At 36.7% G+C, this 19,925-nt stretch overlaps 1 pseudogene; it reads right to left on the reverse strand.

Moving 5' to 3' along the window:
- Positions 1–8,907: 8,907 nt before the first annotated feature.
- On the reverse strand, positions 8,908–19,604 carry LOC108987856 (annotated as a pseudogene).
- Positions 19,605–19,925: the final 321 nt, after the last annotated feature.

Raw genomic sequence — 19,925 nt, forward strand, 5'->3', positions numbered from 1 at the left:
TTTATATTTTGATTTTTAATGAAAATCTAAATCTTATAGCATTTTTTAATTTTTTTTAAAATTTATTTATATATCTGTTAACTTTTCTTGTCAGTTCTTTAATTTGCATTGTCAGCTCTTACAGATCCGATCTGATCAATTAGCCAGTACCTCACAGTATTAATTTTGGAACTCATTAACTAATTGTTTTTCTTGAACTCATAAAGAAATGATTTATACAAATTCTGATTACTAAACAAATTTTGCGTAAGTCTTTGCAAAGATGTGAATATACATTAAAAAATTAAAAAAAAAATATTTTTTATTAATGAGACCAACTTTTTTACAAGAAAAAACTTGCACGAAACTTGTTTATTTAGAACTATATATACCTAACCTTACTATATATATCTGTGAACTGCTTTGATCAATAGTACATGAGATCCAGCAGTACTGTTGGATTTCTCCTGTGTACTACCAAAACTTATCTTTCATTTCAAGTAATGATTAGTGTCATGTTGTGGGTAACAACTGATCTCCTAAATAAGCATCCGCTCTATGTCTAAAATCTAAGTTTCTTTCTGTCTATTGATCCTCCCATTTATGCATCTTGCTTAAGGAACTCACTAGCTAGCAGATGGATTACTCTTCATAGCAAAAGGGAAATTAACAAAAATATTCCATATGCAAAAACATGATTTCGAGTTTCTGCCTTAATTCTGATAGGGATCATATCAATGTTTATTAAGAAAAACTGAAAATTCGTGGTCATGGTACTCGTGGTCATCGTACTTGTGTTGGAACTCCTAACCAAAAATGATCTACACACACACAAACAAAAGAGAGGTGAAATTAATTTTGATGGTAGGACTCAAGGGATCCTGCAAGAAAAGAGATTATAGTACTAGCTAGTTATTTGCGATTAAAATGATTATTTCCTACTAAAATTAATCTATTTTCATTACGATATTTAATCATTTTGGTCATAAATCATTTGTCACAAATAATCATTTTTCTTGTAACGCATACATACAAATGCTTTTGTCACAATCCAAAAATTTCCCTTAATTATAATTAAAAGTTCTCCTTAGAATTACTTAAAATTGATATATATGGGATTTAATACTCTCTCATGATTGCTAGCGCGCTTCTTATCAGCTTATCATCCAAAATGAGAATAATTTTGATCATTAATGCCTAATCAATTGTCAATATAATATTGTTCTTAACATCGATCCATGCCAAATAATAATATTTTTAATTAATTTTAAAGCTTGTAGTACAGTAGTATATTGATGATGAGTAGAAGAATTTTTTTAATTAAATAAGAATAAAAAAAATCAAGTGTAATGTATAATATATAAATTATAAATAGAAGGGCTAGTTGAAGAACATGACAAACCACATAATAATTCTGAAAAGTGTCATCCAAAAAATGTCACAGATCATCATCACTGATAATAAAAAAAAAAAGACCTCTCCCGAATTTCTACATATTTTACAAAAAGGTGATGAGCTTATTAGGAACGTGTATAGAATATATATACATATAGAGTTGTAACATCATTCACGATCGAATTCCATGTGTTATCAACGTAGAGTAATCTCAAGCTTTGCGGAAAAAAAGGGTCTCCTCAGCGACAAACTAGGGCTCTCCTCTGTCTCCGAATCCCAGAAGAAAACCCCACCGAATTATTTACACAATGATAGCATAATCAAGCCAAAAGCATTCATTAATTTCTTCTTCATTTTTTTTTTACATTTATCGATTAGACCTCTCATGGATATCTGTCTCTTTCATATTTGTACAGAGATACGTAATTGTCAGTGTCAACAGAAGACACAGATCCTTTTTACTTTACACTGTCCTTTGCTTTGCATGTTTAGTTCTCTATCTTTTTTATTTTTTTATTTTTGGCCATTGTTTGCCGATCTAGTTGCCCTGCTCTCTACCTCTGTTCCAGCCCCAGTAGAGAGCTAGGTTTGCTTTTTGTTGAGCGTTTGCAGAAGAACTCTTAACTTTACCTTAACTTGAAAAAAAAAAGAATATAGAAATATTCACAATGAAATAAAAGCTAGCACTTATATAATTGCTGAAAAAGATGACTGTCGACGTTTCTCTATCATTTCTTCAATTACTTACATCCAATGCCTCTTATATATATGTGCATGAGGGATTTCTCCCCTCCAAAATTGCCCATGAAGGTATACATTTTTTGGTGTTGATCAATAACAGCAAACTTGCAGGCTCGTGAAATTCGTTTACAACTCGAACGACTCATGTCAAGGGTGTGGTTGACCAGATTTTTTTTTTTTTACCTACTTTTGTTTAGAGTTTACAGATTGTTTAGTTGACCAGATTCTCTCTCTCTCTGGCCTCCACATAAGTAAGCAGGATTGGAGATATTAATGCATGGATTGAAAATGGTGTGTGCTGCTAATTAGTGCTAATTAAGGAGAATTTACACGACAAATTTGTAGTACTTGAGAAATTTAATTGTGATCAAAATGTAGTTGAGAAAGCTGTAATAGGGGCCAGTATATATACATAAATTAATCATGATCATTTGCTTCAAGCTACAAGGCCAAGATGGCCGATCAGCACTCTCTCTTGATGCCCCAGCTCTCTCGACCAAAGCCGGCAGGTCCTAAATATTTCTAGAGAGAGAATCTCTATATTCTCTCTAAAAATCCAAACCGAAAACCATTTCAGAGGAAGCCTCCCTCCTCCTAATGTAGTTTTCTCTAAGTCTTTAATTTTACAGTTTGTGTTTTGATTTTTTTCCGGTCAAAGCATGGAGAAGCGGCATATTGATGTTTTTCGGTAGCCAACAACCACCACGGGGTTTCTAAGACGTCGATCTTTCATACTGTTGAAGGTTTCGCCAAAAGAAGCGGCGTGTGATCCACACGCGCGGGACTTCTACGTGCCACCACACAGAGGGTTCTGCTGCCGTCACGCGCGGTGTTTCTAGGATCAGCAATCTCGATAGCTTTAGGATTGACGGTCCAACACACTCCTAAAGTGGCGTGTGTCTTTCACGCGCCATTACAACCTTCTTGCTCAATGTTTTTTTTTTTTTTAGTATATTTCAAGTTTTTGTTTTGTTGTATTTATGTTTTTTCAAATTTTCCTATGTTTTTTTGTTCTATTTCTTGTGTTAGGTAAAAATAAAAAGAAATAAGCTTGAACTTGCGGTCCATAGCAGGAAATGGTTTTCCTCCTCCTCATTTGGAGGATTGGATGGGGGTTCCCTTTTCTCATTTGGAGGATGAGGGTTGGTTGTCCCTCTCCTCCTTTGGAGGGTGGGAGTTGGTTATCTGTTTTTTATAGAGTGTTATATTCTCAAACAAATTGGGATTGAAATATATGTTCTTACAGAGTCTCATATTTTAGAAGGTTTTGTTGCATTAGAGAGCTTATAGAAGTTAAGATAATGTCCGTCATAAATAAACTTGTATGCAGGGAAGCCCCTAACAGATGAGTAGTTTGACTTGTAATATGGATTTTTTCCTTTATTTATCAGTTACAACTGTAACTTCGATTTCATTAAATGAAATGAAGTCTATTTCCCCTAAAAATATACCGAGATCGATGATGATCACGTGCATGCAGGAACCTGATTTCTTGCACTAATATATTATTGCCAACTGAAAAAGTTTGCAATCAAACAAAATTAAGCAGTGTTCATCCACGGCAACAATACGCCCGGCAAGAATCATGATCAAAATGACCCACCAATTGATACGTACAACAACATCGAGACGCACAAGTGCGCATGCATCTTACCCTTAATTTGCTGATCTATGAATGCATGGTTGAAATTTTCCCTTAATTTTGCATTTGTGCTCGAATTTTTACCTAATATCTTGAAAAACTTCAGTGCAATATACATGAGTTCAATACATGAACTTTACTCAAGTTATGATTCAATACCTTACGATATATATATATATATATATCTATAAATGCAAACCTCTAAAATTTTATACGTAAAATATGCCTTCTTTTTTCCCCTGAGAAAATAGAATATAATACAAATGTTGAGAACTTCATCAGGCAAAATTAATGGAATATGCTATCTGTATGTATCTTGCAGGTAATAAATTATGTCTTTGACGACCTATTTGGCTAGATTATGCAGCAACGTCTGTGCTGGATGGCAGTTTTAGGTTTTGTTGACTGAACCTATTTATTTGAAATACGAGATCAGGACTGGTAGATATGTTGAATTCGACGACTTCAAACTCCAAGGGCACTTCTGGTATGTGTTTTTTTTTTGTCCGAATATTTGTGGATGATAATAATTTACTTGTAAGAAATTTAAAATTTTTCCTTACTTCCAGAGAGTCAATTCATTTTTGTCCGATATGGTGTTGGAATGCACCTATGATTCATATAGCATATAGATATGAAAGTGTACTGAGAGCAAATGACAGTGACCAGAGATAGCCCCTCGTTTCTTTACTGCTGAGCGGCCAGTAGTACTGATCTCTAGCTATTTTCTTCCACCATCTGATCAATATCCCTCTGAAGAACTAAGAAGCTTTGCTTTAGCCCGGCCCCCACCCGAAAACAAAAAGCCGTCCAGTTACAAGCAGAATGATAATTATAACCAAAGTTTGGTGAAGTATTGGTCATTTACGGGAATTAACCTTGCTCTTCAAACAGAATGAACTGCAAGCATATATACTGCTTAATTCCTGTTTTAATGTCTGATCTACTGCAGATATAGCAATTTTGACATATGATTGATTATTGTTATATGTTGTGGTACACTGGTTGGCCGGATATATATATATATATATATATATATATAACAAACGAGTCTGGCCTAGCTATCTCACTTGTCCAGCTACTATATTATTTCATGTAAAATTGTCAACTCCTCCTCAGGTCGGAAATCCTGCTGCGCCTGCATTCATGTAAATAAACACAAGTACATGCAAGGTACTAGATAGGCTCTATCAGAAAAAGCCTGGACCTCTCTCTCTCTCTGTGTCTGTGGGTGTGTGAGGGTACGTAGAAACCAATAAAGATGATATTTATTCAGGCTGTGGTTTTGGCATCCCAAGCTGAGCAGTGAGCAGTAGGGGTGTGCCTAAATTGTCATGTACAGTTTTGCTGTGACACAAAAGTACGCACTGGGGTTCAGCTCTATGACCTATAGATGCACCTCTTTTCAAGCTTTGGGCCTTACAGCCATTTTACAAAAGACATGAAAGTAAGCTTCATTCTTGTTTGATTCTAAACAGCAGAGCCACCTGTACTGACCGCCCCATAAATGGTATATTTCAGCTTCTAGTGGCATGGGGTTCATATGCTGCATGCTGATCATCAGGCTCCAATGGCCTTGCTAGGGTTAATATTGTAGTAGCTAGCTAGGTTATATTCGTAATTTTACCAAACAAATATATTTTTAATCCCTTTTATTAATTAATTAATAATAGACCCATTCGATAAGAATGGAACATGTTGCACATGGATAGCTCGACTAGTGGGGCACAAGCTAGGTTTAGAACTTATATTATTTGACAACTTTTACTTTTTTCCATTTTCTGGAGCAAAAATTAGAAAATATTTATAAAAATAAAATGCTATTGAAAAATGAGAAATGATAATTACAGTTGCGAGTGTGTAAGCGCCGTGCAATTATTTTGAAAAAAATGAATAAATACTGGACTCACATGAAAAGAAAATTAATTTTTGAATAGTAGATCTTACTCTTTTTCAAAATAACTGTTCGATATTTACGCACTTCACGATTGTACATTCCTAGAAAATACCATTTTTATTAATTAGTTATTTCTAGAAAAAATACACCAATATTTCAAATTCATATATATATATATATATATATATAATTAGTATGGCCGCTAGAATCTGAGAGTACTATCGATCTATTATATATAACATTTAGGCATGCATGCAAGACTAGTACTAGTGGATGTGATATATAAAGCTGCCACTTGAGCTAACAAGTGATAATTGATGATGGGAGTTGCATATATAATAATTCGATCCTATGCTATAATGATTATACAAGACCAGAGTCGATACAAACCTTTTTGTCCATGTTTTGTGTGCTTTCTAATTTGATGTTAACGGGAATTCAAACTTGCATGCATGCCTACTATCGTTTAAAATCAACTTATCTCGATAGATTTTTCTTGATTGCCCGCCCATGTTTTTTTCTTGGCATAGAGTATTCAGAACAAAGTTCTCTGACTAATGCATATATATATATATATATAATATATATATATATAGACTCTTGGTAATTAGAAGTTTTCTACCGGTTTCGACCTAAATATCCTATTTAATTATATGATTCGCTCTCAAACATTCACTACAAAAAAACAGTTTATTTTTTGTCAGTTATTTACTGTCAAAAAGATTATTTTCTGTTAAAATAAATCTATTTTTATCTCAAATGGTCATTCTCGTCGTAAATAATTTGTCTCAAATACCCTATTTTTTTATAGTGACTATGCCACATATTGAAATAACTAATTATCAAAGTGATATGTTTTTTTTTAATTTATTTATTGGGAAAGTAGGTTTCGAACTCCGAACCTATTTTAGAGATTGTAAATTATGTCTATCAGGTCACCGACCTTTATCAAGTGATCTGATTTTTGCTGTAAAATATACTTGACTAGCTTGTAATTGGTCGGTATTCGTTGCCACTAATTCTAAAATCTTGCTTCTTCAACGTCGTACCTGATCCTATTGATCATATATATGTAAATTATATGTATAGCATGCATGTCGTATATGTGGAGCCTACCTACGATCGATCGAGGAGGTTTGTGCTCCAGGTCATGTCATGAGTACTGTTGTTGATGTAACCCCATGTACTCCAACCGGACATTAGTTCTTTGGGAAATGCTTTTTAACCGATGGATGAAGAATTGGATAGATGATTTGAAACGTTTTTTTTTTAAAGAAGGGAATATTATTAAATTTATATATATATATTTTAAAAAAATTAAAAAAAAAAACTACAATTACAATGATGGGTTGGAACTCTCGATTCTAGTGACAGTCTCCTTAATTCTTGTGGAACATGCGACGTGGGGCTCCACATGGACGTACGTTTATGCAAGGTCAAAAAATCCAACAAGTTAATTAATTTGTCTTCTGGCCTCTTCGGTTCCTTCCACCAAAATAAAAAACCTTATATGCATGCTGCCGTATATATCTACTCTATTATAATAAATAATTATTTAATTATAAATAATAATTTTTATTATTTTTTCTTTAATTTTTATTATTTGTCTGTTAAATTTTATTTTATTAAAAGATCTTTAAAACTCTTGATCGTGTATGTAACTTCCTTACAAAATTTAATAAAAGATCATATTTTATCAAAAGATTCTTAAGATTATTGACTATTTGACGTGTAACTCATTTATAAAATTTAATAAATTATCATGTTTTATCAAAAAATTTTTAATAACCTCACAGTTAATATTTTGTTAAAATTTATATATATTTTTTAATTCTTTCTTTAATCTTATATTTTTTTTTTCAGATAAATAAGTTATTAATTTTTTTATTTAAATTATTATGGCAGGTGTACCCGGGCTAATGCATCCGGTCCCTAGTGTGTTTTATGGGACCAGTAGTAGAAGATCAAGACATGGTGGTCCATTATATTCGTTACAGCAAACATAATAGAAGTGAAAGTACTCTGGTGGCGGAGCTGGCTGGGCTGGAGAGGGTCTGGCATGGCCTTAAGGCTAAATCCAAAAATTCCTCTCTTTTTTAAAATTTTAATTTTATAGGTCAAGGGCTACCCGGTCCACTCGCCCTCAGACCGAGGTCATCTTAACTACAAGGACTTCAAACTTCAATTAGCGACAGACTTAAAAAGAATGACAAAAGTCATATTGCAGTACGTGCAATGACCTGATTTGTTAAGTATTCATGTGGAGTTAAAATGCCCAAACTCTGTCTCTCTCAAAGACGCATGCGTTCACATATTGGTTAAGACGTTCGTATTCATGATGGTTTGTTTAGGGAGTGATAATACGTAATACGATTCGTGAATTTAATATGAATATAATATAAAATTAGTAGGCTTGAATTTGATGTTAATAGATTTGGATTCAAACGAGTTGATCCATTAAAACACGATTTATTAACGGGCTAACCATTTAATATGAAATCAACATATTTATATTTTATTTTAAAATTAAAATTTTATTAATTATTATTAAGTTGTAATATTGATATTTCTCAATATACTTATATTTTTATTGTTAGGATTGTAATTTTAGACCTATGATCATTTTCGTTATTGTATAGTTTGTAATATTGGTTTATTATATATTAAGATTTGAAAAATATATATATATATTTTTTAAGATATTGTTGCTACTAATAAATATATATTTTAATTTTTATGTGACATTATGTTAATCAGATCAAATGAGTTATGCATGTTAGTTCAATCCATTTACATTAAACGAGTTTAAATGGGTCGTGTTGTGTTAATTTATTTCTAATTAATTATTAAACGGGTCAAAACGGATGATGCGACATGACCCGTTATCTAAATGAGTTGAGTTAAGGTTTGAAAGTTTGACATGTTTAGTTTAACGGGTTGAGTTCAGATTGACCTATATAGTTAAATGTTCACGACTTGACACGACACGAACACAACCTGAAAATACGATTTGTCATCCCCTAGTTTACTTACTAATCTATTCAAAGTAAAAAGAACAGTGCTGATAAGATCAGAGAGAAAGAAATAAAGTGTTTGGAAGAATGATTGCTATGTACGTAAACCGGATTTTGAAAGATAAATCGATTCGTTATAACAAATTACATGAACAAAATTCCTACAAGGAAAAAAAAAAAAAAAAAAAAAAAAGCAGAGAAGCAACATCGTTTTCGATATTAATAAATCAAATCTTTACTCATTTCGAAAGCCAATAGATGATGAGAAAAAGCGTACAAGCGGCAATGACGGCCAACAGAATAAGAGTGTTTCTTGATCGCCGTCGTTTCATTGAACCTCCAAAAGCCAGTGTCCAAGCTGGTTAATCCCATTTTGGTTACAAAAATTAGTGATGTGTGATGATATCAAGAAACCACCGGTGGTTTACCAAGTAGATGCTTCACTTTCCCTTGAACATCTCCAAACAAAGCCCCTTTGAGAGCCCAGAACTTGCGGCCTTGTTGACCAATCACATCATCTATCTGCACATCAGTGAACCCAAGATTGCAATTTGGATGCATCATCGATGCTTTCATTCACAAAGTCACTAACTTCCCTGAAGGGCCAATGAGGACCATCCATCCACAGTTCAATGCTTACCTTACTGAATAAGTGATTCGGAGTCGGAGTCGGAGTCGGAGTGAATTTTAAAAGGAAAAATCACACTTCACCGTCCCCAAACCCCTCCAACTAAAATTCAGTGTGACCACTAGACTGCCAAATTAAGCTATCCCTTAGCCTCCTGATTTAAAACACAAGTTGCAACTTATCTCCCAGTTGAGAATGTAAGTTGCAATTTTGTCCCATTGTTAAGATTTGAACGTTCAAATGAACAAAAAAGTGACGTGATGCAATCTTAACCATTGAGTTTTGAAGTAAGCTGGAAGTTGTAAAAGGATGGTAATTTGGGGATTTAACTTTTATTTTGATAGTTTGGTTGTCATGTTGTAGAATGATAATTTGAAGGATGAAATATAATTTTCTCATAATTTTAAAAAGAAAGAGAAGAAAGGAAGTGTAATAGTCTTGTGATGTATAGGTTGCGGCTGGGTTGGAAATAGTATTTCTGGGTTGATTATTGATGGAATCGTGATGCAGATGAGCTGTTTGTGGAAAGAACTGTAATGAAAATACTGTGAAAGAGATGGATATAGGGTTCTTCGAGGGACCCTTAACCTCCCATAGAATTGGTTCAATATTCTTCAAAAATAAAATGTCAGATGCTTTCCTTTTGGTGCTTGCGGACAGATCCTAATACCCACGCAGGAGTAACTAACCAAAGCAGTAAGATATGGACACGTGTCCTGACACATAACCGAATAAAGCAGGAATTAAAATAACAAGTTCTAGACGTTTTAAAGAACACAAGTCTGCAATGTAATAATCGAATTATGCAACGGGGCGTTTAATGGGTTCAATGAAACGGTGCGGTTTGGGTGAAAAGGTGAGCTCCAATTCCAGTTGCTGCGGTGCGTTTTGATACTCATTTCCAGGTTGCTGCTGTGCGTTTTGATATCATGTTCTACTTCACTTGACTTCCACTTCACTTGACTTCCCGAACTCATCACTTCAGTTCTATCTTGTCTTCGAGTATGTCTTCGGTGCCTTGTAACCCTAACTCCCATCCACACATCTCCTTCCCCCTAGCTTCATAACAATCCTCCCCCGTTAAAGGACCTTGCCCACAAGGTGCGGGTAAAGGTCCTTAATCTTTGACAGCGATTCCCATGTGTTGTTTTCCGAGGAAGCCCCAACCCACTTGATGAGGACCTCCGTAGTCGCATGGTTGCCGTGCCGTTTGAGACGACGCTCGATGACTTTCTCGGGCTCTGGCTGGATTTCCCCTTCGTTATTTACGGGGGGAAGCTTGGGAAGAGGACAGATCTGAGCTCCGAGCTTGGGTTTCAAGCACGACACTTGGAACACGGGGTGGATGCGCGAGCTCTCAGGTAGATCTAGTTTGTACGCCACTTTCCCAACCCGTTTTAGCACTTGGAATGGGCCATAGAACCGAGGGGATAATTTGAGGTTGTGACGTGTTGCAACCGAACTCTGCCGATAGGGTTGCAGGCGAAGGTAAACCCAATCCCCCTCTCCAAACTCACGATCTGATCTTTTTTTATCCGCATAGTATTTCATTCTCTGTTGGGCTTGCTATAAATTGTTTTGGAGTAGACTTTTGATCTTGTCTCTTGTAGTTAAATGTTGATCCACTGCATCCGTAAGGGCTGTCCCGGGAATATAGGAAGTCAGTTTAGGTGGACAGTACCCATACAAGGCCTCAAATGGAGACATTTTGGTCGAAGTGTGGTATGAGGAATTATACCACCATTCGGCCATTGGTAGCCATTGGACCCAGCTCCTAGGTTTATCACCTGCATAGCAACGTAGGTAACCTTCCACAGACTTGTTAAGGGCTTCAGTCTGACCATCTGTTTGTGGATGGTAAGCTGAGGTGTAGTGTAACACAGTATCCTGTAGCTGAAATAAGGTTTTCCAAAAAGTACTCAGAAAAATAGGATCACGATCCGAGAGGATAACCTTTGGCAACCCATGTAGTTTAAAAATTTCCTTAAAGAATGCTTGTGCAACTCCAGCAGCTGTGTATGGGTGTGCCAATGCGACAAAATGACCATATTTGGTCAATCTATCAATGACTACTAAGATGACATTGAACCCTTGAGATCTAGGCAAACCTTCCACAAAGTCTAGTGATATTTCCTCCCAAGCTTGTGTAGGGATTGGGAGGGGCTGAAGCAGACTAAGGGGTAAAATGGTCTCTGTTTTATTTACCTGGCATGTGTCACATTCTCTTACCATACGTTTGATATCTTTCTTCATCCCTTGCCAATAAAAATCACGTTTTGCTCTTTGGTATGTCTTCACAAAGCCCTAGTGGCCTGCTTGGGGGTCTGAGTGAATGTAATTGAGGACCTTAGCCTTGAACAGGGACTGAGGGTCAATTACCAACCTGCCTTTTTTGAAGAGTAACCCTTGCTTCAGAACATAATCTTTAGGCCCTTGCTGACCTGTTGTGAGCTGCTGGAAAATTTTATTTAACTCAGGTGAGCCTGCATAAGTGGCTTTGAGTTCCTCAATCCATATAGGTGTAGGAAATGTAAGGAGGCCTAGCAATCCTTCTTGAATCAAATCTGGTTCATGCCTTCGAGAGAGGGCATCCGCTACTTTATTTTCCCTTCCTTGTTTATACTGAATTGTAAAATCATAGCCCATTAACTTTGTGATCCATTTTTGCTATTTTGCCGTGCCTACCTTTTGCTCCAAGAGGTACTTAAGTGACTGTTGATCGGTTTTTACCACAAAAGTCTGACCCAATAGGTAAGGTCTCCATTTGTGGACTGCCGTGACTAGAGCTAGAAGCTCTTTTTCATAAGTAGAGAGGGTCAAAGCTATCCCCTTCAACGCTTTGCTTAAATAGGCAATAGGCTGGCCCTCTTGCATTAATACAGCCCCCACCCCACAACCACTTGCATCACACTCAATAATGAATTTTTGGCTAAAGTTAGGTAACCGTAGCACTGGTGGGGTTGATACTGCTACCTTGAGTTCCAGAAATGCCACATTGGCCGTATCATCCCACTGAAAAGAGTTCTTTCGCAATCGAGCAGTAAGTGGGGCTGCAATAAGGCCATAATTCCTTATAAATTTCCGATAATACCCCGTCAAACCTAGGAAGCCTCGTAAAGCTTTAGTATTGGCTGGAGTTGGCCACTCCACCATGGCTTGTATTTTCTTTGGGTCTGCTTTCACACCTTCACCAGAAACTAGGTGACCCAAGTACTCCACCTCGGCTATACCAAATTGACACTTGGAGAGTTTAGCGAATAAGCAATGGTGCGATAAGGTTTGTAGTACCACTTTAAGATGCCCAATGTGCTCATCCATGGTGCTGCTGAATACCAGGATATCATAAAAAAAAACTAAGACAAACCGCCTTAAATATGGTCTGAAAATTGTATTCATGAGCCCCTGAAATGTTGAGGGCGCATTAGTAAGCCCAAAGGGCATTACTAAAAATTCATAATGTCCCTCATGCGTTCGGAAGGCCGTTTTAGGGATATCCTCCGGTACTACCCTGATTTGATGATAGCCGGATCGAAGATCCAGCTTTGAAAACACTGCTGCCCCATGTAGTTCATCTAGGAGTTCATCAATCACCGGGATGGGAAACTTGTCCTTGACCGTTTCCTTGTTTAGTGCTCGATAATCAACACATAAACGCCAACTCCCATCAGCTTTGCGGACCAATAAAACAGGTGAAGAAAAGGGGCTGGAGCTGGGTCTAATAACACCTGTTTTAAGTAATTCAGCCACTATTTTCTCTATTTCTGACATCTGGTAGAAGGGGTACCTATAAGGCCGAGTAGAAATGGGGCTAGTACCTTCTCTGAGGATAATACGATGGTCATGAGACCTCATAGGTGGCAGCCCCGTGGGTTCCTTAAAAACTTGGGTAAATTCTGATAAAACTTGCTTGAGTTTTGGGTGATTCACCTCATTGCTCAACACTGTAGGTGTCGCTTGTAACTGGAGAATTAAACCCTTCCCATTGTAACATGAATTGAGAAACATTTTGTGGCAATCCGAGAATGAAGTTTGTTGTAGTTGAAGGCCTTTAAACAAAACTGATTTACCTGCCCACTGAAACTGCATTTGTAGGGCAGAAAAATTCCAATTTATGGAGCCAAGTGATACCAGCCATTGAATTCCTAATACTCCATCACAACCAGCCAGTGGTAGTACAAAATAAGAGGGTTTAAAACAAACCCCTTGAATTCGAGTATCTATCTCATCACAAGACCCCAATGTTTCTATCACTGCACCATTAGCCACTTGCACTTGTAACTTTGATTGACTATTAATGGGCAGGTTAGCTTTTGTAACAATAGATGGGTCAAGGAAGTTGTGGGTACTTCCTGTGTCCACCAAAATAAGCACAGATGCAGTGCCAATATGGCCATGTAATCTCATAGTTTTAGGGCAAGGCGTACCTGTTAAGGCATTCAATGTAATTGTTGGGCCCTCGAGTGTGGTTGGTGCTGCTGTTTCCGTCATATCCGTGGAGTCATAGAACACTTCTTCACCCTTGTCCTCAGTATTCTGGTCAACAGCTTGTAGAAAGTAAACTTTTGGAGATTTGCACACATGACCCAAATGCCATTTTTCATCACAATGAAAACATAATCCACGCTTTCGTTTATCATCCATATGACTCGGTAACACCCTTCTCATGGGGTTAGGTGACTTTGGGGGCTGAGTGGTACTTGTGGTAGGGGCTGACCATTGATTTCCAGTGGTGCTTTGGTATGAATTTCGGTCTGTCCATGGTTTAGCATTTCTTCTGGTACTAACCCAAAATTCTTCTTGTATTTTTGCGAGGCTAGATGCTATGTTGAGGTTTGCTGGTTTGAGCAACCGAAGAGGAAGGCGGATTTCATCTTTGAGGCCGCTAAGGAAGCAGCTCAACTTATGGTTGTCGGAGAGCCCTTTTAATCGGTTAGACAGAGACTCAAACTGAGCTTTATACACAGCCACTGTCGAGTGTTGTTTCAGCCTAGTGAGCGACTCCATCGGATCGTCGTACGCTGTCAAACCAAAGCGTAGTTGAAGTGCCTCAGTGAATGTTGGCCAGTCCGTAAACTGCCCAGTATCAAATGCATCTTGGTACCGCGTGAGGGCTTCTCCCTCCATGTGGTATGAAGCCATTAAAAGCTTTTGAGCATTAGGTGTTTGGTAAAATGAAAAATAGTGGTGAACCTTGAAAACCCACCCTGCTGGGTCCTCACCACGAAAATGAGGGAAATCCAACTTGACTCCCCTTGGTGTGTGTCTACGATGCTCTCCATCATTATCCACCTCACGGTCTATCTCTTGTCTCTCTTGATGTTCACGGTTTGGGTGCTGGGCTTGGTTTGCTAACACAGTTCTTAGCATTTCATGAATTTGTTGCATCTGTTCACTCATGTTGTGAATAGCTTGATCATGCTGGAGTAGCATATCTTGTTGTTGCTGCTTGGTGCGGATATGTTCAGCCATTAGGACGATAGGTTCTAGATACCACTTGTAATAGTCTTGTGATGTATAGGTTGCGGCTGGGTTGGAAATAGTATTTCTGGGTTGATTATTGATGGAATCGTGATGCAGATGAGCTGTTTGTGGAAAGAACTGTAATGAAAATACTGTGAAAGAGATGGATATAGGGTTCTTCGAGGGACCCTTAACCTCCCATAGAATTGATTCAATATTCTTCAAAAATAAAATGTCAGATGCTTTCCTTTTGGTGCTTGCGGACAGATCCTAATACCCACGCAGGAGTAACTAACCAAAGCAGTAAGATATGGACACGTGTCCTGACACATAACCGAATAAAGCAGGAATTAAAATAACAAGTTCTAGACGTTTTAAAGAACACAAGTCTGCAATGTAATAACCGAATTATGCAACGGGGCGTTTAATGGGTTCAATGAAACGGTGCGGTTTGGGTGAAACGGTGAGCTCCAATTCCAGTTGCTGCGGTGCGTTTTGATACTCATTTCCAGGTTGCTGCTGTGCGTTTTGATATCATGTTCTACTTCACTTGACTTCCACTTCACTTGACTTCCCGAACTCATCACTTCAGTTCTATCTTGTCTTCGAGTATGTCTTCGGTGCCTTGTAACCCTAACTACTATCCACACATCTCCTTCCCCCTAGCTTCATAACAGGAAGCACAATAAACCAGATCATTATACAAACCAAGGTAATTCAAGCATTCATAATATGCAACTTGGTGGCAACAAGAAAAGTAATATGGAGAGCAGCTTGATATAGAATTTACAAACTTCGATGCAATCAGATAATGAGAGATCATTGGAATAACACGTCAACCTCTATACATCTAATACAAAGAAGCCAATCAAGAATGAGAGAGGTGAGAGAGAAATTTCAATCAATACAAACAATCAAAGCCACATATTTTTACCTTCTTATTTAATTAAAAAAAAAAAAACCCCCATTCTTACAGGCACTTTAGACTGATGATGCACTAAAACTTATATTCAAGGTACGTACAACGTCCTTTATATGAGCATTAAAACAGGATCTATCATATGTTAACGTCCTCTTTATTTTATTTTATTTTATTTTTGGTGGGATGGGGGGGAGCTTATCAGGTGCCAAACTCATGGTTAAACTTTAAAGTTCGGGTAGTAACAGGAAGGTATTACTTCTGTTTATTTAATTCTTCATCCTCGTTGGTTCTTTTCATCAATACCAGCACAGCAACATAGAATAAGTCTTGATTGGTTATACAGATAAAATAAGAAATATGTTAATAGTAATGAGATAATTTGTAAATAGTAGTAAAATAGTTTGAGTTAAGATTTTTATGGGGTTTTGTTTTGAGAAAGGAGAGAGAAAAAATTAAATAAAAAAATTGTAAAGTTAAAAGAGGATTAGTATATAATTTTTTATTTTGAGATTTGAAAAAGTTAAATTTTTTTTTATGTTTTATTTGGAAGCTTGGAAAAGTTGTAATGATTAGATAAAAAGTTGACAATTCGAAATTAATATAAGATGAGATGAGATAGAATAAAATAGTTTGAAGGGTTTGTAAAACCAAATCAGGCCTAATACTTAGCGGTAGCCAAACTAGAATATATTGGTATTACGTGGCCTAAACCTATTCATTGATCTTAATCCTAAACAACCTCCCTTTTAGGATAGTATACAGGCTACTGAGTGTCTTCGTATCCACTGTCCCCTTCCATGAAAAGTTCTATCACTTCACCTCATAACCCTTTTCAAGCCAAAGTACACAAAATATATCTCCATGCTAAACTAAATGAACTGAAACCCCCAGACATGAAAGAGCCCTGCAGTCCAGCTCTATTGAGTAATCCTGTTGACCAGGAGTTGAGAACTTGAGATCTAGATCTCAAGAAAGTAGATTAGAGTGATAAGAGGCACACCTAGATATATATACTTGATTGGGAAGCTTTGTCAGGAATACTGGTCCGTGAGTAATAGACTCACACCAACAGTTCATGGTCAGCAAGTAAAATCATGTCTAATATCACGAGCATAAGATTAGAGGAACAAGTGCATATGTGGTTGGGGGACTCCATAGGGCCATTTCTGAGCTAAAATGACGACCTTAATTAGAATGGATTTTTCATCTCAACTTAATTTGATTGTTTTCCCTGGGATGTATGCTCAACAAAGTGTTAGAAACTAGCTACTTGTTGAGCTAAATCAGTCAAATCTAGAGCCATCTCCATTACGATGGCAAACAATTTTCATGTTTTCATGTTTTCAAAACCAAATCTCTATTGTGTGGTTATTTGGTCCTCACTACATATATTTCAACTATCCAAGTGGTCATAGATCTAAATCTTTACTACTGACATCATATCTTACTCTATCCTTTCATTTATCGCGGGTCAAAAACCTAAAAAGTTTCATTCTCACATCACATAAAGTAGAATGATAAATTGTCAAAAATGAAAATGGGAAAGTTTCTTCCAAAAGCATACAGCCAGTAGTAATATCACAACAGGGTAGAATTTAAGCTTACATGAGCTATACTTCCATGGATGGCTGCTCTCTCCCGTAGTAATGGCATCCTCGGGGACATACTCCCAGAGACCTGCATGAAGGAGAGTAACACAACCTTAGTTTTGTAAAGCAAGAGAACAACAACAGCAAAAACAAATATAGAAAGAAGAAAAATAATAGTTACAATAATTAGGAGATAAGGAGAATATTTAATCCAGGCTTACCTTATACTCACTAATATCATCCCTAACTGAGCTCCGAAGTTCCGCATGTTCCCTCATTGAGTTTACATTTCCCTTAGTTCTTCATGGGACCGATGGTGATTACTAGTAACATGATACGATGATTATTGCACAAAACAGACAAATGCACAGAGCAAGTATTGAACAAAAAATTCCTACAAAACGAAGCACCAATGAAGCACCCAATGTAAATAACATACGAGCATGATAGCATCATGCTCACTGCTCAATAAACCAGAAAAATGTGTTCATCTGTGTTTGACACCAAAACCATTACAGCATAGCAACAAGCAAATTTTTTTAATACAACCTAAGTTGCACTGATACAATGATAAATACCACAAGTAAATTCTACTTATTCAGAACGAATTGGGCATAGTGCAGGTGGTAAATTCCTCCAAACCAACCTATTAATGTTATGTGTTCTTTGAACATATGAGGTACATTATTTTTCTTAATAGGATTAATGTGTTAATCCAGCGTTGACTCCATTTAACATAAAAAAAACCCTTATTTTTGTTAATCTAGTACCGTCAACAATAAAATGCAGGGGTGGAGAAAAGTTAAAAATCGAAAATAAAACCTGTGTGAACTCATGAAGTATATCCCTATGCCTTGCAAGCTTCTGAGTTACAGAAGTTGCAGGTGCAGCAAATGATGCACATCGACTCATCGAGTCATTTAAATCCGGTAGCTTCTCAAGCAAGGATTGGATTTCCATTTCCATGGACTTTTATGATCTGTCAGACCCAACAAAAGGGGAACCAACATCTACATAACCTGACTCCAAAATATAAATCATCATAAAGGCAGCCACTCCGACCAAAGCATAATGGATTGAAGTTCAAAATAATTGTCTTCAGGTTACATTTTTTTTATCGGTAATTGTCTTCAGGATACATAAGATAATGAACCCAAAATTAAAGGGATAGCGTTTCCAAAACCCATGTTAAAATATACATTCAGATAGAATAGGAAATACTTTTCTCTGTTTTGGTCCGTCATGATCTGCTGTCAAAATATGCACGTGCAGACTGGGTGCTTTTAGAAGAAGAAGAAATGGTGCTTTACACTCTGGTGGAAGAAAAAATGTGGCACTTAACTCACACGTGATTTAAAAAATGGTACTTCACCATCTGTTCCACACTACAATGTTTAAAAGCAAAAGTGCGCAAGACCTGAACAAACTTCCATTTTCTAAATCACAAGTCGCTGACCCGATGGCAGTTATACAAGATGAAATCTGGGCAAAGTATTGTATGCCCTGAAGTGGTTCTCAGTGCTCAGGAGATATGACCTAACCGAGAAACACCTCCTACCCTCACACATTTTCTAAAAAGTGTGCTCCCGATACCATGTGGTTAGGTTAGGAGAGTGAGAGTGAGAACAGGAATGAATGCAATTCTTGTTGATATGATGTCGACACGGGAATGAAGGAATAGCGAGTCTAGGGGTTGCTAGAATGGACTTGAGTCCAAAAGTATGGTATAGCAGCCTATCCAAGCAAGCTTCTTGCATTGCAATCTGAACTCAAACCACAACTTCCCCAAAAACTCTTTGAAGAAAGGAAACTGAGGATGATAGAAGTCACTAAACTTATTAACATAATTGATACTGAAGCACTAATACAACACAATGCTACCAAAATCGAAATTATGCCCCTGTTGAATGAATTGATTTCAAATAAGAGCTTTTCAAGGATGCAGCCTACCTTAAGGCCTCTCCATCTTCTTGGATCAATCTTAAAAACTCTTGGATTTACGATGCCACGATTGCCCATTTACAATTGAACTTACGCCCCGCTCAGCCTTCAAAGTTCCCTTTCTTTTTGACAGCTTAAATTCCAAATGATATCTGAAAACTTAATAACACGGATACCCAAAAGAACAAGTTTCATTCTCCTAAATTTGAAACTCGAGGTCCAAAAATCTCCCACATCTAAAACAGACTCATCAATCTCAATACCACCTTGGGTGAACCTAGCACCAGGTTTGGCATAGGAAGAGAGCTTGACGTCGAGATCACCCTCGATCTTCCGGGCCTCCCTCCTCAGCTCCTCCCAACTTGACTCCTGCAACTCTAGATTCGGATACTTCATATTGGATCTTTGCCCAAATTGCTGTCATCTTGTGATCCAACGGTGGCTATAGGTTCGGTTATTACCGTTGCAATTCCTTCACTACTTCACGGCTTCCGTTTGCTAAAATATTTTTCTATTATTATTATTATTATTATTATTATTATTATTATATTAAGAAAAGTGTTATAATTATAAAAAAAAAAAATCATAAAAATAAATTAAAAAACTGACATAGTTTTATAATGAGAATAACTTTCGTTTGCTATCCTATTACTACTCATTTATTACTCATAGTTCATTTCAAATTTTTTATACTTTTTTTTCATTTTTTAAGTATTT

The sequence above is a fragment of the Juglans regia genome, chromosome 5, assembly GCF_001411555.2.
Source record: "Juglans regia cultivar Chandler chromosome 5, Walnut 2.0, whole genome shotgun sequence".
In the NCBI taxonomy this organism is placed as follows: domain Eukaryota; kingdom Viridiplantae; phylum Streptophyta; class Magnoliopsida; order Fagales; family Juglandaceae; genus Juglans; species Juglans regia.